This window comes from Bos mutus, chromosome 21 (assembly GCF_027580195.1).
Source record: "Bos mutus isolate GX-2022 chromosome 21, NWIPB_WYAK_1.1, whole genome shotgun sequence".
Lineage (NCBI taxonomy): Eukaryota > Metazoa > Chordata > Mammalia > Artiodactyla > Bovidae > Bos > Bos mutus.
The window spans coordinates 26,842,149-26,864,246 of NC_091637.1; the positions used below are offsets into that span (position 1 = coordinate 26,842,149).

Sequence of the window (22,098 nt, forward strand, 5' to 3'; positions counted from 1 at the left end):
CAGCAGCAGCAGTTGTGATATTAAAAAGCAAGTATTAGCATATTTTTTAAAAAATCATGAAAACATGGTTCTGATTTCAATATCAGAGATACAGCTAATACAACAGATAAGCATAGACCCACAGTCCTGCTGTTACAGGTGTTTTGAATTTCCATATGTGCTTCGTATATTTTTATTCTCTTTAAAAAGAGGGAAGGAGGGGATGAGAGAGCACACTACAGATACAGCTAACCACCCCCACACTAAAGAAATATGTGTATTTATGTGGAATTTTCCTGTGTTCTAGAATTTCAATAAAGAGTACGCTTTCAGGGTTTGCTTTTTTATTCAGTGCATCCATGCTGAGATAACTGGCTTGGTTATTCAAGTGCTCTAGAGTGTTCCATTGTGTGAATAAACAGAAGCTGATCCTTACCCTCCTAGATGGACTGTTTGGTTCTTTCTGATTTTCCACAGCACGCAATGCTGACGCGAGCATTGTGTACCTTCCCTTGAGTACATGGACTACAGTTTTTCAAGGTTGACTCTAAGATATAATCACTGGGCCAGACTATTATTTAGTTGTGTTTAAGACCTTGGCCGTGGACTCTAAATGTCCTCTGCATCTTTCAGCTAAATAAATGTAGACGGAGACAAAAGTACAGACAAGGAGTTACACACAGAAACATTTTCTATTTCCCGTGTGAACACTTGAGGCTTTTTCAGGAAGAGAGACCGTTCTGCCAGGCAGCTGAGGATGGAGCTCCAGGGGCTCCAAAGTCCACCGAGTTTGGGTCATCGCCCAGGACTGCATGCCGGCCATCTCTGTCTGTCTAAGACCATAGGAAGAGCCTTAGAGGTGAGAAGAGCTGGCCAGACAAGGACTAAAGGCCAAATTTGCCTTTGGCAATGGAAGGTCCAGACAAGATGACCCCAGGGAGGTTGTGCATGCTGTACCTTGTGTTGTCTTTTTCCCTTTGGGACCCCTGGTGTGTTTCAGTGAACACCAGGCAGAAGAATGTGGGTTTGGGTTAGGAAATAGGGACCTGGCCCTGAGCTAGTGATGTCAAAGGAGGGCCAAGTGTGTAAAAAAATAGAATGGGCACAGTCCACTATCTGCCTGTGTGATTTTGGGGGTGTTTCCTAGCACCGCTTTAAAGAGTGGCTTCCTTAAAAGCCAGAGGTGTTGTTGTTCATTCTTCTGTCAGCAAGTGTACTTCTCAGTTCCAGACCCAAGGGTTGTAAATAGGGCAAACGATGACATTAAGACTTTTCACCTTAAGCGGCTTTTCTAGGAGTTTGGCACTGTCTGCTCAGAAATGAGGAGTGGGGCTGAGATCTTTGCTCTTGGACTTGTCACCGATGGCATGTCTCCTACAGCGAAGGTTGGGAGCGTGTCTATATTAGTTAGGTGCTTTTCAATCTTGAACAAAAGATGAGCACTTCCCCCTCCTCCCCTCTTGCCAAATTCCCTGAGTCTAGACCCCATCTATCACCATTTGGGACTTCCCTGCTCCCATTCCCTCTCCAGCATGAGGCACAGGTCAAGAAGAGATATCATGTTCAAGAACAACAAAAGCCTGTTCCTTTTCAGAGTTTATCAGTGAGAACAGAGTGGACGCTTGGTTTGGGGAGAAGGGGTCACGTGGTCCCAGGTTGCACATGAGTCTCATTCCTGCCAAATGCTGTGGTGGGTTTTTGGATATTGATTTTGCACAAGACATGGGTGCTCACTGTCCCTGCAAAGAACACTGACTCATACACGCATAAAAGCAGAGAGATGCCCCCGCAGAGCCCCCAAAGGACGGGTCTTTCCTATTTCTGAGACAAGTGAATTTTAACTCTTTATTTAGAAGAGAAAGCCTTTCATTTGTTTCATCTGAATCTTCAGGCTCATGGGATGTGAGAGACTGATCCATACCTGCCCACCCAGTTTGCAGCTGGGAGCCTGAAGCCTGGGGAGCCCCAAGATGACCCCTCTGCTTCCAGCCCAGGGGAAAGGCCTTTCCTGGCTCAAGTCCCAGGCCCTGGAGCCCGCCTGCATGTGGGTGCTATTGAGGGCTCGTGGGAAAGGGGTGTCCTCGCTGCCCACACAGGGCAGGCCCCTGTTTGTGCACTGTGGCACCTCTGCTGCCTCCCCCACTCCCTTCCCTCAGTGGGCATCCCCAGGGAAAACAGAGATTTCCCCCTCCCTGAGCCTCTGAGATGAGATGTCCAGAGGCCCCCAGAATGGCCCAGGCTGGGTTCCTGGCTGGATCTCACCACCCTCTGAATGGTAAGGGTTAAGTGCTGGCCTGTCCAGGTCCCCTGAGTTCAAAGAATCATTTAAGGCCCTGGGTGCTCAGGCCCCCAGTCCAGTCGCCTGGGAAAAGCACAGGTAGGGTTCAAGTCAGCACACCTCTTTGCAAGGCACTGGACGGGGCCCAGGGGCAGGCGCATCACAACCTCTTTCCATCAGTCTGCTTTGAGTCTCAGGAGCCCCCTGGCCCTCCCGGGGCCCTCTGAGGCATCTCTGATCTTCACTGAGGGTTCCCCAAAGTCCTCACAGTTATCCCGCAGACATGTGATGAGGAACGAAGGTGAACTTTGAGGCAAGACCCCAAGAGCTAAGGGGGTGACATTACAGTGGAGGAATGGAATGTGAGACCCACACTGTCTGCACGGCTCACACTCCTAGTAGCCTCCTCGAGAGCCGTGGGGGATATTTGCATGGTGGGGGCAGCTGGGAGGGGTGGGCGTTAGATATACTGGCATGAAGGGTGAGGAGCAGTCCTGACACAGGAGCTCTAGTCTCGGATGCCCACCTCCACCCCCCAGGCACTCTGAAAGAGGGCAGCGGGAGACCAGCATCCCCTCCTCACAGGCCCTCTGCCCGCCCACTCACCTTCTGTGACCCTGAAGTGGAGCTCTTGAGTGAACCCCTCTTGAAGGAGCTGCTCATCTTCCTCACGGAGCCCATGAGCCTGCTTCTTGTGTCCTGGGATGGGTGGAGGCACAGTCCCTGTGGGGGCCCCCGAAGGGCTGGTCAAAGGGTTCCAGAGTCTGGTCAGCCCAGGAGGAGCAGGTGCGGATTCCAGCTGCCCTCTTTCCAGACTCCTGCCTTGGAGCTCCGGGGCGCTTCTATAACATCTGTAATCAGGCTTAATCCCTCCATCCCCCTAAGGTTTAGAGGGGGCAGATTTAGCAAATGGCGATTGAAAGTAAATCCACTTTGAGAAAGTGGTGGCTGCAAAGGGTGGTCACACGGGAGGGATTTGGGTGTGCAGAGCGGAAAGGCTCAGATGGGGGCAGACAGCCCACAGCTGCAGGGTGGGCCACCCCCACCAAGGGCAGCACCCAGATTCCCCAGTCTGGAAGTAAGACCAGCACCAAGGCCTGGCCCCTTGGGTCACAGCTCCTTCCCCCAGCTCCAGGCACGCTCTCTCTCCGCTGTTAACATGCCGTCATGGCCTGTTACAATGCCGTCATGGCCTGTTACAGACATCCTTGTTGATGGTCTATCCAGTCTGGGTTGGGGCTCAGAGTGTTCTGTGAGTGCCTCTCTGTCATGGCTATTTCAGGAGTGCCGGTCTGGCCCCCCACAAAAGGGCTCAGTTTCTTAAGGGAGATGGGTTGTAAGTTCTGGGCCAGAGCTCCAGGTGGGCACGTGGTGGGTGTTCCCCATGGGGTGCTCTGTGTCAGCATCATCACCCATCCAGCTCTCTCTTCTGTGGGCACAGGTGTCATCACTCCCTGCAAACGTGGATAGTCTGTCCTCTTGAACCCAAAGACTGAGCCTCAGAGGACAGTGACGTATTCCCAAGGTCATAGGTGAATTTTTTAAGGACAGACAGGCTTTAGCTCAATAAATAAATGGTAGCTGCTGGAGCCTGCACAGCACTCTAAGCTGGACTCTCTGCTTTGGCATTTCCTTTTCCTATTAACCTCAACATGTGTGTGTTAGTCGCTCAGTCATGTCCCATTCTTTGCTACCCCATGGACTATAGCCTGCCAGGCTCCTCTGTCCATTGGATTTTCCAGACAAGACTACTGAAATGGGTAGCTATTCCCTTCTCCGGGGATCTTCCTGACCCATGGATCAAACCCATGTATCCTGCATTGCAGGCGGATTCTTTATCATCTGAGCCACCAGGGAAGCCCTAACCTTGTTAACCTTTAGTGAATTGTGAACTGCTGCAATCACTGCTGAAATCTGAGACTCACTCATCCTGACCCCTCTCTGGCTTCCCCTTGAGAAGGAATCCTGGAGCAGGACCACCCCAAATACCAGAGGATAGAAGGGAGACAAGGAGGGGGGCTGCAGGAAAAAAGGGGATGGGTAGGGAGAATGAGGAACAGGCCAGTGTGTTGAGTCAGACTCCTGGTGTATCACACACTCCTTCTTGCCCCAGGAGGCTGCTTGACCTCGGAGACAGGACCTCTTCCTCTTAGGGGGCTTAGGAACTTGGAGAGGCCCAACTCTGGCATCTCTTCAATACACTCCCCACTCTCTCAGTGTGGACAAGGCTCCCAGGAAAGGGATGGTCTAAGCCGTACAGGAATGTGGGAGAAGGCTCCAGGCCAAGGGAGCAGTCGGGAAGAGGGAGTGAAGGGGGGAAGGGGGGTGTATGTGGGGGGGGATGTCTGGAAAGAGGAAGAGCCAGGAAGCATAGGTGGCTGGAAGTGGGGTCAATGTGCAGTGGGGATCGTGGAGGCCCTGGAAGCCTCCTAAGGAGCTATAGGGTTCGCTGAACCATATGGCCTGATTTGCAGTTGAAAGGGACCCCTGTGGTCCCTGGGAGGGCTAGCTGGGGGGGCCAGGGCAGAAGGGGAGCCCAGTCATTTAGAAGGCAGGAGTAGGGTGGTGAGTGGTGGTCTGACCCTGAAGATACAGTGACAGCAGAGCTGAGGGGCTGTGTGAAGGACCAGGCCTGGGGATGACAGGGCGGGAGTGGGGACGGAGTAGAGAAAAGTCAATGTGTAGCAGGCTCAGGACCACAGCTATTGGAAGGCTGGAGTTGCCCTGGGTGACACAGAGAAGCCTGTGGGTGAAATGGTTTTGGAGAGACAATCCAGGACTTGGTGTTGCTAAGCCCTAGCCCTTTTTTTTTTTTCTTCAGCTGTGCCTTGCATCATGTGGGATCTTAGTTCTCTGACCAGGGATCAAATCCAGACCCCCTGCACTGGAAGCACAGAGTCTTAACCACTGGACCTACCAGGGAAGTCCCCCAATAGCATTTTCAGTCCTAATTCTCCCTAGTCTTGCAGAAGCATTGGGTGCCACATCCCCATATTGCCCAAGAGTTCTGCCTCGTGTGTGCGTGCTAAGTCGCTCAGTCGTGTCCAACTCTTTGCAACCCTATGAACTGCAGCCCACCAGACTCCTCTGTCCATGGGATTCTCCAGGCAAGACTACTGGAGTAGGTTGCCATTTACTTCTCCAGGGGATCGTCCCAACCCAGGGATCAAACCCACATCCCTTATGTCTCCTGCATTGGCAGGTGGGTTCTTTACCACTAGCACCACATGGGAAGCCCCAGTGAGAAAAAATCCCCATCAAATTGCTAAAGAAATAACAAAACACCCATCAATAAACCTAGCAACAAGTTTGTAAGTTCAGTGTGAGGAAATGATAGAATTTTACTGAAGAACATGAAAGGAGATTTTGACAAAATGTATATTCTCATTCATTGCTGCAGTACTTTTTGGAAGTCAAACTAGCTATACTATTCAAATAAATAAATAAAATACATTTAATATATTATTTTAAAAGTACACTTACTTGTTGACTAGTAACTCCTCTATGGGCTCTCTCTCACAGAAATTGAAGCTCTATGTAATGTAAAGATATATATATATATATATATATACATATATATATATATATATTTTTTTTTTTTTTTGCAGCTTCATTGTGACTCTTAGCTAAGAGTAATCGGTTTCCATTCAAGGGAGGAGCAAGGGTATGATTCTGGTAACACCAGCATCTATGTATCTTTTCTATATGTATATGTATGGGCTTCCCTGGTGGCTCAGACAGTAAAGAATCTGCCTGCAATGCAGGAGACCCTGGTTCAATCCCTGCATCGGGAAGATCTCCTGGAGGAGGGCTTGGCAACCCACTCCAGTATTCTTGCCTGGAGAACTCCATGAACAGAGGAGCCTGGAGGGCTACAGTCTATGGGGTCGCAAAGAGTCAGACACGACTGAGCAAATAACACTTTCTTATATATGTATACATACACATATGTATACATATGTATATATCTGTATACATATTAAATACACATTTATGTGTATATAAGGGGCTTCCCTGGTGGCTCAGAGGTTAAAGCATCTGCCTGCAATGCGGGAGACCTGGGTTTGATCCCTGAGTCGGGGAGATCCCTTGGGGAACAAAATGGCAACCTACTCCAGTATTCTTGCCTGGAGAATCACATGGAATGAGGAGCCTGGTAGGCTATGGTCCACAGGGTCCCAAACAGTTGGACATGACTGAGCTACTTCACTTTCACTTTCATGTGTATATAAATATATATATATATATATATATATATATGTATTTAAAGATGTTAACTACAGCATTTTTGGTAGTAGCAAAAAAACTGGAAACAAAATCAGTGTCATTCAAAGGAGAAATAAGTAAATCATGGTACAATATGCATACCATCATTAAAACAACCTTTGTATGGGCTTTTCTGGTTGTTGTCATGGCAACTGTCAACCCTCTTGGACTGGTGGGTGTGTCCTTTAGAGAATGTGTCACAGTGAGCCTATGATGAGGCTCAAGCTCTACTGCAGGTTGCCAACTTGGACCTAGTTGGTTCCAACCAGCTTTTATTTTTGTTTTTTGGGGTTTTTTTGCAGCTTCATTCTGACTCTTAGCTAAGAGTAATTAGTTTCAATTTGAGGGAGGGGCAGGGGTATGATTCTGGTAACACCAGCATCTGTGTATCTTTCCTATTAAGTAATTTTTGCAGAGAGAAGCCCTCTAGCCTCTGACTTGGGTGGATGAGCTTGACCCCTAAGGTTCCCTGAGCCATGGGAGGAGAGGTCCCGAGTACTTCACATCCCCTGTGTCCTGGGTCCAGAATGGATCTCGTACCCTGGGCTGTGCCTGGGGTTCCCACATCCATGGGGCTCATGGATTCAACCTCTCCAGACAGCAACTTCACCTCCTGCTGAAACCATGCAACCCAAATTGGTCTCTTAACTGAGATCACACACCTGGCCTCAAGACTTAATGGAACTCAGGTCCTTGATGTCTCTGGAGGATTGAGTGACAGACACAGTGATAGGTAATAAGTGCATTTATTTAGAGAGAAACACACTCCTCATAAAGAGTGTGGGCCATCTCTGAAGAGAACAGCCCTTGGTTACTGGGTTGTCAGTTTTTATAGGAGTGGTTAATTTCACAGGCTAATGAGTGGGAGGACTATGCCAGCTATTTGGGGGAGGGGTGGGGATTTCCAGAAATTGGTCCACTGCCCATTTTTTTACCTTAATGGTTGGCCTTGGGAATGTCACAGCATCTGTGTGTGTGTCATTTAGCTAATGTGTTACAGTGAGCATATACTGAGGCTTAAGGTCTAGTAGAGTTGACCCATTTGCCATCTTTGACTTTGTTGTTGCTGTTCAGTCTCTCAGGACACGTCCAACTCTTTGCGACCCCATGGACTATAGCACACCACGTTTCCCTGTCTTTCACTATCTCCTGGAGTTTGCTCAAACTCATATCCATTGAGTTGGTGATGTTTGTTTCTAATCAGTTTATGTTGTGCCCTTGGGCTCTGTCATTATTTTAAAGGTTGTACCCTCTCCCCCTTCCCTCCTGGTTTTACTACCAGGAGAGGGACGGGAAGTCACTTGAGGGGTGAAGGAGACAACCTGGAGATTCAGTTGCTTCTTAGGCTGACTTGCAGCTGCTGCTGATTTCATATTTTCCCAAAGGATCTCAGATGCCCCCCAATACTGACATTCCTGGGGTCACTGGGGGAAAATCAGCCTGTGTGCTTCCCACTGAAGGCAGCTAGGTTTTAGCTTCCCCAGCCTTGCTGAATCAAGGTCAGCAGTCAGCCCAGCTGTTTTCCTGCTTCCCAAATGTCCTGGGCATTTCTCAAGGGCTGTCCAATATTCTGCTGAGCTCTTTGTCACTTAGGGATAATGCCTTTGTCATCCATTTACTGTCATTTTAGCTGAGTTTGGGGAGGGAACAGAGGTTAATGCAACTTTCAATTCAGTATGTTTAACCAGAGGTCCATATTAGATTAAAAGAGATTAGGGAAGTGGGGAATTGGAAAAGAGAAAGTCAGAAGAAAAACACTGCATTTAAAGGATACTCGAGTTTTTTATAATAATGAATGCTGAAGAGACGCCACCAATGTAAACATGTGTGTCTGTGTGTATGTGTAAAAAATGATAATGCTTATTATCTCAGATTCTTGAGATTTCAGGTGCTATTTATTTTCTTTTTCAAAGATTTTTGGAGGGGAAAAAATTTTACATAGGCAAAGAAATTTGTTTGGTACAGAAAGCCAATGGCTGCTTCTATGAATATTCAAAATCCATTTCTTGGCCATCTACCTTCAAGACACATTTGTCCACATGGACGCAAATGCCTGAGTAAGATTCTCGGAGCAGTTCTCTCAGGGTTACTTGAAATGCTGCCTTCCGGGTTTGAAGTCTTAAAACTTCCTGCTGAATAAAACATAAGTCCCAACTTTTAGGTTTTGAATATTTTTTAAGTCAGCAGTGTGTTCCTTGGCTTGTCAGGACTCAGAAAGTCTTCACTGGCTTGGGGCCAGTGAGGGAAAATGTCTCCTCATGGCAGCGCCCAAAGGATGGTCAAGGCTGCAAGTTTGGCAAGGCAGCTCTTCCCAGGTGGGAGCAGCTTGAGAATGGCCGGGAAACCTGCTGCTAACACAGAGCCTAGGAGAGCCCATGTCCTTACATGTGCCGGGAGATACCTGTGCTTTCCAAAATCTCCAGACCCCAAAGAGTGGAAAGAATTAACTTCCCTCTAAGCCCAAATGTTATTACTCCTGCCCCATTCACCAGGCTTAAGCATCCTGCATTGGGGTGCATCCTAAATCGGGATTAAAGGCAAAAGTGCAGGGCCAGGCAAAGCTGAGACCCTAAACGTAAGCCCGGATGATCACCTGTATTGAGAGTGCAGCCCAGGACAGCGGGGTGACTTTTGTCCTCCCTGTGGCCCATCTGGTCACCCTCCTGTCCATGTGTCACAGGGAAGACAGGTGGCCCTGCCCTCTGCCAAAGCCTGCCTACTTCTCGACAGAAGACCTGGCAGCTGTGAGCCTTTGGGAATGTTTATTTCCCACAGCATGAAAAGCCCCAGCAGTTCCCAGTCCCTTGTAAATGGCAGAATGCTCCACCATGTAGGGCCTGAGTTATGGCTGCTGTGATGGAGTTTTTAGGGTGACGAGTGGGGACCACAATCACCTATAAACACAGCCTCCTTCACTCTGCCATTTTCAACATCTATTTGTTGAGCATCTGAAATCTGCAAAGGGTTGAGCACATTTGCCATTTGCTGGTTATGAATAGAAAGCAGAGGGGAAGAACAAGGTGAATTTAAAAGTGTCCCCAAAGCCAATGACAGTATAGTGTGCACAGGGCTGACGTTTATGAACAAGACAGGGAAGGACCAGCCAAGGGATCTGGGGGAACCCCTGGGAGCAGCAGAGGTGAAGCTGCAGACAGAACTCTGCGTTGGGGTCCTAGTCCTCTGTTGGGCCCATGGGGTTACTGTGATGTATCTTTCTGTTGAGAAGGGGATGCTGCCCAAGGGGCCATTGGTGCAGAACTAACAGATGAGGCCCCTGGATGGCCTCAATTACAGGCCAGGGGAGGGGGGCAGGGCAGGGCAGGGTAGGGGATGGCCCAACGTGTCAAAAGATCATCCAGGAACTAGAATAATTTGCTATGGCCGAGTTTAGGGTTGTGGGAAAAGGCTGAGCAGCCTGGAGAGACATCCAGAGTTCAAGGTCTGTATGAATTCCTTAACTGACAAATTCAAAGACGATCGTCGGACTTATTTCTGGGAGGTGGAGTCGCTGGTAGAACTTTCTCTTTTGTATCCTGATATACTTCAGCCACCTCATGCGAAGCGTTGACTCATTGGAAAAGACCCTGATGCTGGGAGGGATGGGGCAAGAGGAGAAGGGGATGACAGAGGATGAGATGACTGGATGGCATCACCAACTCGATGGACATGAGTTTGGGTAAACTCTGGGAGTTGGTGATGGACAGGGAGGCCTGGCATGCTGCCATTCATGGGGTCGCAAAGAGTCGGACATGACTGAGCAACTGAACTGAACTGAACTGATACTTCTACATGGGCTCAGCAGTAAAGAATCTGCTTGCAGTGCAGGAGACTCGGGTTCGATCGCTGGGTTGGGATGATACCCCGGAAGAGGGCATGGCATCCCACTTCAGTTTTCTTGCCTGGAGAATCCCTTGGACAGAGGAGCCTGGTGGGCTACAGTCCATGGGTCCCAAAGAGTTGGACACAACTGAAGCGACTTAGCACACATGCATGCATGCTTCTAAATGTTTACAATAAATGTGTGTTTTTTTAAAGTAAAAACAACTCATAAACATGATAAACGATCAAACATCAAGGAAGGATTTAAATTGGAAAGGACCCCTTCCCCGAGGCACCCACTATGTCCATCTGGGAGTGAACCCTTCGGGGAATGTTTGCCGCTTATGCAAGCTTCTTGTTTGTAGAGCTGCCTGGACGGAATTAAGAGCTCCCAGGTGAAGCCAGCTTTCTTCACTTATCCAGATTGTTCTGACATCTTCACCCTGTCAATCAACATAATTGTGCAATTCTCTTTAATTACATGTGCAATGATATTGTTGCAATTTTCACACTTTGGTGGCCATTTTCATTGTGTTCTTTGAAAGAATCTTTAAACTACAGCACTATTGCACTCATCTCACACACTAGCAAAGTAATGCTCAAAATTCTCCAAGCTACAACACCACCTGGCTACATGAACCGCGAACTTCCAGCTGTTCAAGCTGGATTTAGAAAAGCCAGAAGACCCTGAGATCAAATTGCCGACATCTGCTGGATCATCGAAAAAGCAAGAGAGTTCCAGAAAAACATCTATTTCTGCTTTATTGAATATGCCAAAGCCTTTGACTGTGTGGATCACAACAAACTGTAGAAAATTCTTAAATAGATGGGATTACCAGACCACCTGACCTGCCTTGTGAGAAATCTGTATGCAGGTCAAGAAGCAACAGTTAGAACTGGACATGGAACAACAGACTGGTTCCAAATCAGGAAAGGAGTACATCAAGGCTGTATATTGTCACCCTGCTTATTTAACTTAGATGAAGAGTACATCATATGAAATGCTGGGCTGGATGAAGCACAAGCTGGAATCAAGATTGCCAGGAGAAATCTCAATAACCTCAGATATGCAGATGACACCACCCTTATGGCAGAAAGTGAAGAGCAACTAAAAAGCCTCTTGATGAAAGTGAAAGAGGAGAGTGAAAAAATTGGCTTCAAACTCAACATTCAGAAAACGAAGATCATGGCATCTGGTCCCATCACTTCATGGGAAATAGATGGGGAAACAGTGGAAACAGTGTCAGACTTTATTATTTTGGGCTCCAAAATCACTGCAGATGGTGACTGCAGCCATGAAATTAAAAGATGTTTGCTCCTTGGAAGAAAAGCTATGACCAAACTAGATAGCATATTAAAAAGCAGAGACATTACTTTGCCAACAAAGGTTTGTCTAGTCAAAGCTATGGTTTTTCCAGTAGTCATGTATGGATGTGAGAGTTGGACTATAAAGAAAGCTGAGCACTGAAGAATCGATGCTTTTAAACTATGGTGCTGGAGAAAACTCTTGAGAGTCCTTTGGACTGCAAGGAGATTCATTGTCAATCCTAAAGGAAATCAATCCTGAATATTCATTGAAAGGACTGATGCTGAAGCTGGAGCTCCAATACTTTGCCCATCTGATGGGAAGAACTGACTCAATGGAAAAGACCCTGATGCTGGGAAAGATTAAAGGTGGGAGAAGGGGATGACAGAGGATGAGTTGGTTGGATGGCATCACTGACTTGATGGACAAGAGTATGAGTAAGCTCCAGGAGTTGGTGATGGACAGGGAAGTCTGGTGTGCTGCAGTCCATGGGGTCGCAAAGAGTTGGACACGACTGAGCAACTAAACTGAACTGAACTTCGAAAAAGTTTACCAGTTCACAGGGACCAACATATTCTTGTCTAAAGAGATAAGTTGTTGCTGCTGCTGTGTTGTTTTAGTCGCTAAGTCATGTCCAACTCTTTGGGATCCCATGGACTGTAGTCCACCAGGCGCCTCTGTCCATGGCATTTCCCAGGCAAGAATACTGGAGTGGGTTGACATTTCCTTCTCCAGAGGATCTTCCTGATGAGATCTGCTAATTTCTTTCTCAGGAGCGTGTAGTCTTGCTCCCTCTGGTGTCTGCTTGTAGTACTGCACGTTCTCTGGAGCAGTGTCAAGCTGCTGAGCTTTCTCTGTGGCCCTGGGGATCTGAGCTCTCTTAGTTCCATCACTGCTCTGAGTCAGCAACGACAGAAACCAGTCTCTTGGGCAGCCCCCTGAAAAGTTGAAACACTGGACGTATGTTCTGCTCTCTTCCTCTCAAAGGAGAAGCTGGGAGTTGCACTTTCTCCTGATAGCAAGTTGTGCCTGCTTGGGGAAAGGGTTGATGTGGTTTAAATGAAATGGATTTCTCTTCCTTGTTTCAATGCAGCTCTTCTTAGCTTTCAGCTTCCTAGGATGTTATGACTTCCTAACTGGCTTATGGAGTTCTCTGAAACACTTTTTTGAACTATTTATTGTTGTTAATCTCTGTATTTGTGTCTTCCTATTACATCATCTTGCTGTCACTTCCTGGTTTGGCACCTGTTTACACAAATAAAGTTTTATTGGAACATAGTCATGTTTCTTTATTTGCACATCATCTAAGACAGCTTCCATGCTGCAGTGGCAGAGTTGAGTAGTCGTGACAGACACTCTATGGCCATGAAGCCTGATGTATTTACTGATAGGTCTTTTACAGGAGAAGTTAGCTGATCTCTGTGCTATATAACAGAGATTAATCGTCTTTTAGGGCTTCCCTGGTGGCTCAGATGGTAAAGAGTCTGCCTGCAGTGTGGGAGACTCGGGTTTGATCTCTGGTTGGGAAGATCCCCTGGAAAAGGAAATGGCAACCCACTCCAGTATTCTTGCCTGGGAAATCTCATGGACAGAGGAGCCTGACAGGCTTATAGTCCATGGGGTCGCAAAGAGTCGGACACAACTGAGCGACTTCACTTTCACTTTCTAATCATCTTTTAAACTTTATACAAATATATGACAAAAGAACTGCCATATAAGAAAGTCTAGCCAAAAATGTAGAAAAACAAATACTATATAATTATGTCAGGAAGTTAATTTTTTTAATGTTATGTTACATTTCTGGGTTTACAGTGTTTGGGGCATTTTTCAGCACTTTAAAATTTCTGATTTGTTGTGATTTATTTTCTCATTCTAAATATTCACTTTTATACCTAACTTGGTTTTTGCAACATCTAATTCTTACAGGAGTCTCACAAGTCTATAATCTTCAGACCTCACAGAATCCAGATCCACCCTGTCTAAATGGCTCTTAAGACCTAAGAGTATGCAGTTACATTTTAGAGAATAATAACTATATTGCATCAGGGAAAATTGTGTATTTCAACTGATCTTGCTTGCAAGGACTTGAGTGTCTTATTACTGCACTAATGACAGCACCTGAGAGATTTAAAGTTGGTGAAATGTGAAAGTAGCTATTCAAGTGACAATGAATGACAATAAAGCCATAGTGTAGCTGCTCAGACCCAAGCAAAAAGTCCTCAGAACTATTACAACTGCTCTTTATTTCTTGAGAACTCTGTCCCCTCTGCTACTGACAAAATGACCAACCTTTGGGTTTGTAAAACATTTTTAATAACAGAGATATATTTTATGCTATAAGAGTGCACACAGTCATAAAAAACTTAAAAGCAGTTACACACAAATAATACTCCATTTTATTCTGTTTTCCACTGTGGCTGCACCATATTATTTACCAGTTCTGTACAAAAGTTCCCATTTCTCCACATTTATATGAAAATGGGGGAACTCTGGATATCGTCCATATCAAAGATTTGTAGTCAATTTGGTAGGCTTTCATAACAGAATTATGGTTATATTAAAAAGGCAAAGGGCTTAGGTTTTAGGAATATATCCTTATGGTTCAGTTTAGTTCAGTTCAGTTGCTCAGTCATGTCCGACTCTTTGTGACCCCATGAATTGCAGTACGCCAGGCCTCCTGTCCAACACCAACTCCCAGAGCCCACCCAAACTCATGTCCATTGAGTCGGTGATGCCATCCAACCATCTCATCTTCTGTTGTCCCCTTCTCCTCCTGTCCTCAATCTTTCCCAGCATCAGGGTCTTTTCCAATGAGTCAACTCTTTGCATCAGATGGCCAAAGTATTGGAGTTTTAGCTTCAACATCAGACCCTCCAATGAACAACAGGACTGATCTCCTTTAGGATGGACTGGTTGGATCTCCTTGCAGTCCAAGGGACTCTCAAGAGTCTTCTCCAACACCACAGTTCAAAAGCATCAATTCTTCGGCACGCTGCTTTCTTTATAATCCAACTCTCCCATCCACACATGACCACTGGAAAAACCATAGTCTTGACTAGATGGACCTTTGTTGGCAAAGTAATGTCTCTGCTTTTTAATATACTGTCTAGGTTGGTCATAACTTTCCTTCCAAGGAGTAAGCGTCTTTTAACTTCATGGCTGCAATCACCATCTGCAGTGATTTTGGAGCCCAAAAAAATAAAGTCAGTCACTCTTTCTACCGTTTCCTCTTCTGTTTGCCATGAGGTGATGGGACAAGATGCCATGATCTTAGTTTTCTGAATGTTGAATTTTAAGCAAACTTTTTCACTCTCCTCTTTCACTTTCATCAAGAGGCTCTTTAGTTCCTCTTCACTTTCTGCCATAAGGGTGGTGTCATCTGCATATCTGAGGTTACTGATATTTCTCCTGGCAATCTTGATTCCAGCTGTGCTTCCTCTAGCCCAGAGTTTCTCATGATGTACTCTTCATCTAAGTTAAATAAGCAGGGTGACAATATACAGCCTTGATGTACTCCTTTTCCTATTTGGAACCAGTCTGTTGTTCCATGTCCAGTTCTAACTGTTGTTTCCTGACCTGCATACAGGTTTTTCAAGAGGCAGGTCAGGTGGTCCGGTATTCCCATCTCTTTCAGAATTTTCCACAGTTTATTGTGATCCACACAGTCAAAGGCTTTGGCATAGTCAATAAAGCACAAATAGATGTTTTTCTGGAACTCTCTTGCTTTTTCAATGATCCAGCGGATGTTGGCAATTTGATCTCTGGTTCCTCTGCCTTTTCTAAAACCAGCTTGAACATCAGGAAGTTCATGGTTCACGTATTGCTGAAGCCTGGCTTGGAGAGTTTTGAGCATTACTTTACTAGCATGTGAGATGAGTGCAATTGTGCGGTAGTTTGAGCATTCCTTGGCATTGCCTTTCTTTGGGATTGGAATGAAAACTGACCTTTTCCAGTCCTGTGGCCACTGGTGAGTTTTCCAAATTTGCTGGCATATTGAGTGCAACACTTTAACAGCATTATCTTTTAGGATTTGAAATAGCTTAACTGGAATTCTATCACCTCCACTGGCTTTGTTCGTAGTGATGCTTCCTAAGGCCCACTTGACTTCACATTCCAGGATGTCTGGCTCTAGGTGAGTGATCATACCATTGTGATTATCTTGGTCATGAAGATCTTTTTTGTACAGTTCTGTGTATTCTTGCCACCTCTTCTTATTATCTTCTGCTTCTGTCAGGTCCATACCATTTCTGTCCTTTATTGAGCCCGTCTTTGCATGAAATGTTCCCTTGGTATCTCTAATTTTTTTGAAGAGATCTCTAGTCTTCCCCATTTTATGGTTTTCCTCTATTTCTTTGCATTGATCACTAAAGAAGGCTTTCTTATCTCTCCTTGCTATTCTTTAGAACTCTGCATTCAAATGGGTATATCTTTCCTTTTCTCCTTTGCTTTTCACTTGTCTTCTTTTCACAGCTATTTGTAAGGCTTCCTCAGGCAGCCATTTTGCTTTTTTGCATTTCTGTTTCCTGGGGATGGTTTCGATCCCTTATGGTAGACTGCTGCAGTAACAGCCCCCAATAAATTACTTCCCCTGTTTCTCCTTCCTTGTATATCTCTCTTCCTCTCCCGTGTTGATTCTGGGCAGGGCTACACAAGACCTGTTTTGCCAAATGGGACTTTAGCAAACATGACACAAACAGCAGGCTTGGAAAGTAACTTCCCATTGAGGTTTGCCTTCTCTTGCCGCTGGAAACTCATGGAACGCTGCAACCATGACAACAAGCCCGAGCTAGCCTAACTGGAGGAGCCACGTGGACAATGGAGGCACCTAGGTGCCAGCTGTCAGACGCATAAAGCCATCACAGACTGTGTGGCCACAACCAATACACCAGCTAACTACTTTTAATATGAGAGAACCAGGCAGCATCAACAGAACAGTCCAGTTGGTCCCAGCCAAAACTGTCAAGCTACAGCATCTTAATCTAATAGAGTAGTGCTGGTTCAAGCAACCAGATTGCAGCGATAAATCAGATAATCCTGAAACGTATATAGATGAAATTACTGATGTTTAGGGATTTGCTTCCCAATAAGCTGGAGGGTATGGAAGCCCCAGTGGTTTAGAGGTAAAGAACCCGCCTATCAATGCAGGGCTCGAATCCTGGGTGGGGAAGATCCCCTAGAAGAGGAAATGGCAACCCACTCCAGTATTCTTGTCTGGAGAATCCCATGGGCAGAAGAGCCTGGCAGGCTACCATCCATGGAGTGGTAAAGAGTCAGACATGACTGAGTGACTGAACACACATGCACAAGTTGGGGGTGGGGGGTTGAGTGGAAGCAAAGATGAAATAAGATGGGTTCTATGATGGTCACTGTTGAAGCTGGTGAGGGGGTACACGACGGCTTATTATTTCTTCACTGTTCTCTCTACAATTGGTTATCTTTGAAATGGAAAGTTTCCATAATAAAAAGTCACAGGAGGACTTCCCCCATGCTCCAGTGGTTGGGAATCCTCCTTCCAGTGAAAGGGATACAGGTTCAATTTTTGTTCTGGGAAGATCCCACATGCCGAGGGGCAACTAAGCCCATGTGCCTCAACTACCGAGCCTGCGTGCCCTAGAACCTGGGCTCCACAACAAGAGAAGCCAACGCAATGAGAAGCCCAAGCACTGTAACAAGAGAGCAGCCCCCACTCACTAGAGAAAGTGTGTGCAACAATGAGGAGGACCCAGTGCAGCCAAGAAAACCCAAGAAACAAACAAATCAACCCCCCAAAAATGGAAAACAAGGAAGGGGAGGGAAGTGAAGGAGGGAAGGAGAAAGAGAGGGAGGAAGGTAGATTTCTCTCTTGTCCATTAACATATAATGCAATTGAGACCAGAGAAGGACAGCTATTTCTGCAACATAACACAGACAGCTCACAGCCAAATTCATCACTGAACATCCTGACTCCTCGGCCAGGCTCTTTCCATTCTCCCCATAGAGTCAGAGGCAGGAAAGTTCCATAGAAGAAGCAGTACAGGTAGGCATATTTTCTCCTTTTACTTGAGAAAAAAAGCCTTGTGGCAGGTCCAAAACATTAGTCACACTGAGATCTTTAATGACAAAGGATCCTCATTTATGGTGTATGTTGTTTATCTAGTGTTTGAGGAAGAAATATGTCCTGCTGTTGTGTGTAACATTACATATAAGGCAGGCTGGGAATACCTCCCTCCATGCCCCATTGTACCGTCTGGCACCAAAAATCTTTTCTGTTTTCAAAGATGTATAGTAACCATTGCAGGGGCAACCCACACTGTATCACACTCTCAGGACAGCAACACCAACAAGTTTTCAAATCCAAATACTAACATCGTCTCTTTCCCACAGGTACAAAATGAGCAAAGCCTTCCTTAATCATCACATGGGAAAACGAAGCACTGCAATTATGTGTCTCTCGCCCCAGGACATGTTGGGCATTTAATCAGACGTTGCTACGTGGAGCCCAGCAGTAAACAGACATGAAAGGAGGGTTACTTCATGAAAAAAAAAAAAAAAAGCCGTTTCCAAGTTTTATTAACCAGTGTCTGTTCCCCTGAGAATTTCAGAGCCTCAGAACTCAGCAGGAGTTGATGGGAAGGAAGATCCTCAACGGTGATAACCTGCCCTGATAACCTGCCCGTGACCAAAGCTTCAAATAAAAACAAAACTAAACTGAATCCAAATCTGTTTCCTAACTGAGTGGGCAGGGCCCACCCTGGCTTTTCTTGAGTGCTGTTTACCAAGACAGCCGCAGGGCTCCACAGATGATTTGTCTGAAGGTGGTGCAGTGGTAAAGAACCTGCCTTGACAATGCAGCAGACAGAGGTTCCATCCCTGGGTCTGGAAGATGCCCTGGAAAAGGAAATAGCAACCCACTCCAGGATTCTTGCTTGGAGAATCCCATGGACAGAGGAGCCTGGCGGGCTAAAGTCCTTGGGGTCAAAAAGAGTCTGACATGACTGAGGACGCCAGGCAAAGTCTTTCAAACCTGGAGCCCTGTGAGGGCAGGGGTGGTGGGGTGGGGTGGGGGGTGGAGTGGGGGTGGATGGACTCTGGCAGCCTCTGACTCGGGCAGGCCTCCTGCTTCCTATATGAGAAGCTCATCTTGCTGGGGTTCACAGACACCAGCCTCCCTGACAGGCCAGCGCTCAGCCTGGTCACTGACAGATGCAAATTGTGGATCCCGGGAAACAGGGCAGGAAGCAGCATTCTGGCGACAGGGTTTGGAACGGTTCTGGGTTAAGGTGACCCACTGGTCAGGTGAACAAGGAGTAGGGCTTTCCAGGATCAGGCTTAAATCCAGGAGGAATCCAAGGCCTAGGCTGGAGAGAATTCAGAATGAGTGTACTAGGAGGTGGTAGAGCTGCGATGCCCACTGGAGAAGTCTCAGGGCAGTACAGGAGGCAGTGAGGCCCAGGGTGGGAGATTGCCGCGGACAGACCCCAGGGCTGATGCCTGGGAGGCCAGGTCACCTCCATGGTCCCATAGCTGGTCCCCGCCGCAGGGCAGGGACCTGGATCGGATCTGCAACGGGACTTTCGGGATGCTGGGCTAGGGTGCGGCTAGACAGCGCTCAGCCGGGCTACAGGCGGGAGCACCGCCTGTAGTAGAGGCGAGAAGGCCGCTTGGGGGTTTCCTCACAGAGCAGACCCAGGGCCCCGCACACCTGGGCAGAAGGGCCGGAGTCTGGGGGCGTCAGACAGATGCTCACAGGGGCGTGCTCCAGGGCTGGGCTCCAGCCTGCGCAGTCCGGGGGATGACACTAGGGGGCAGCGAGGGGTAGCGGGAACCACGTCCTGGAGGGAAGACCCTCCGACCTGCCAGATGAAGTGCGGGCGCGCCGGGCGCAGCGGCCGGGGTATCACGGAGGGAGGCAGCCTCCCGCGGGCTGAGGGGGCGAGGAGGGGCCAGCGGGCCCGCATCCTAGGCTACGCAAGCGGCCGCTTGCCGCTCCCGCGCCGGCAGAGGTCCCGGGTCCTCCATCTGCTTCCAAGCACAGGCGCAGCGGCTCCGCGTTGACCCACATTCCCTGCAGCCGCGGAGCCGGGGGCGGGGAATCCACCGGCAGCGGAGCAGGTGCGAGCGCAGGGCGGGGCCCGAGCCCGGGGCCACCCAGCACGCCCGCCTCTGCTTGTAGGGGGAGGGGGCGGGGGGTGGACCGGAGATGGGGAGGATAAAAGATAAAGGCGAAGGAGGGTCGGGGAGAGGAGAGGGAGGAGGTTTGTGAGGGACAAGAAAGGGGAGAAGAAGCAAGGGGACAGGAGCGGAGAGGCGGGAGGAGAAGAAAGAAACTTAAAGGGAAATGAGAGAGAGCGAGGGTTGGGAAGGGCAGGAGGGGGAGGGGAGAAGCGGGAGGAAGCTGGAGGTCGCAGGCCGCACCCCTGCCTCTTCCCCGGGCCCTAGGCTAGCCCTGCAGGGAAGTATGAAATGAATGAACGGTGTACCTGCCTTCCAGGTCTAAGGGGTGCAGGGTACAGGCTGTACCACCCTCCTCGTGTCCTGACCCCCGTCCCCCGCCTGGGGTCAGCCAGCAGCTGTCCCGAACAGTTCCTACACCGCTCCTCCCACTAAGTTGGGACCCTGGACCTTCAAGAAGGCTGTGCGTTTTCCGATGAGATCACTGTCCACTCACTGACTGTGTCCACTGGGGGGACTTGAGCCCTGGGACCTCATGGATCGAAGAGCGGGACAGAAAGGCGAGTGGCGATGATGAATGTCATGGCCCTGCTCTGTGCAGTGCCCCTTCTCCAGGGTCCACCCCCAGCTCCACCCCCCACCGCATTCCTGGGTGTCTCTCAGGGACCTGAAGAGGCTTCAGGTCCCAGGGCTCTGCCTGCGTTGTCCTGTTACATCCATTTGAGTACCTGTCACCTGTATACTTACTTGCCTACCTACAGGAGTTAGTACTTTTTAGAGGAAATTGAAAGGATTTATCCATAGACCAATGACCAATAGACACCGTATTTGTTACGGGAAGCACACTGACTGAAACTGCCCACTCTGGTCAGGCCCTTTAAACCATTCACATGAGTTGTTTTATGACAGGAGATCCTGGTAAGGAATACTGAACTAATAAGCCACCACCAACCGGAAGAGTTCGGGAAAGGTCAAAAGGAGACACCTCGAGTCCGTCCACTTCCCAGAATCCCTCTGGCTAGCATCCATCTTGGCTGAGTGATGCGTGTGCCACCAGGAAAGACTCTGAATTACAATAATTGGTCAAAGACAACCCGGAAACTAATCCCATCACCATAAAACCCGAGACTGTGAGTCACATGGCAGAGCAGTTCTCCTGAGTTCCCTTACCCTACTGCTCTCAATACAATCTCTTGCTATGTCAGCACATGTGTCTCCTTGGACAATTCATTTCCGAGTGTTAGACAAGAGCCCAGTTTCGGGCCCTGGAAGGGGTCCCCCTTCCTGCAACATATTGACCCCCTTTCTCCCTCCTCACTCCCACTTCCAAGGTAGCCACTGTTCATGGCCAAGGAGGTACAGCTGGATCAATCGGCATTCATGTGTTTTAATGTGCTTGGTGTAGAAATGAGATCAGGATAGTATAAGACCTACTGGGCAGTGACTGGTCCCCAAAAGCCAAGCAGCTCTGAGCGTTTTGCATGCAGTAACTCATTTGTTCCTGTAGACTTAAAAAATAGTGACAACATAAAGTTTGACAGTTATGTTTTATTTGGTGGGAATTTTTAGGACTGACTTCCCTGGTGGACTTCCCTGGTGGCTCAGACGGTAAAGCGTCTGTCTACAATGCGGGAGACCTGGGTTCGATCCCTGGGTTGGGAAGATTCCCTGGAGAAGGAAATGGCAACCCACTCCAGTACCCTTGCCTAGAAAATCCCATGGACGGAGGAGCTTGGTGCAGGCCACTGTCCATGGGGTCGCAAAGAGTCGGGCACGACTGAGCGACTTCACTTTCACTTTCCCTGGTGGCTCAGACGGTAAAGCGTCTGTCTACAATGCAGGAGACCTGGGTTCGATCCCTGGGTCAGGAAGATTCCCTGGAGAAGGAAATGGCAACCCACTCCAGTACCCTTGCCTAGAAAATCCCATGGATGGAGGAGCCTGGTGTCCATGGGGTCGCAAAGAGTAGGACACAACTGAGTGACTTCACTTTCACTTTCACTTTAGGACTTTAAGACAGGGAGACAGTGTTTCAAGTGACCCTGAGAGAACTGCTTCCAGGAGGTGAGTGGGGGAGGAGTCAGGTTATATAGAAGTTTTGCAACAAAAGGGCAGGTGGTCTGAACATCAAAAGTGAAAGTAGCTCAGTGATGTCTTTCGACCCCATGGACTATAGAATTCTCCAGGCCAGAATACTGGAGTGGATAGCCTTTCCCTTCTCCAGCGGATCTTCCCAACCCAGGAATCAAGAACTGGGGTCTCCTGCATTGCAGATGGATTCTTTACCAGTTGAGCTACC

General features: G+C 48.0%; 1 long non-coding RNA gene across 1 annotated transcript; it reads left to right on the forward strand.

Annotated features, from left to right (window-relative positions):
* Positions 1-19,389: 19,389 nt before the first annotated feature.
* On the forward strand, positions 19,390-20,990 carry LOC138984404 (uncharacterized). Its single transcript, XR_011461669.1, has 3 exons — positions 19,390-19,739; positions 20,119-20,359; positions 20,709-20,990. It is a non-coding gene; the product is annotated as an uncharacterized lncRNA (long non-coding RNA).
* The last annotated feature ends 1,108 nt before the right edge of the window (positions 20,991-22,098 follow it).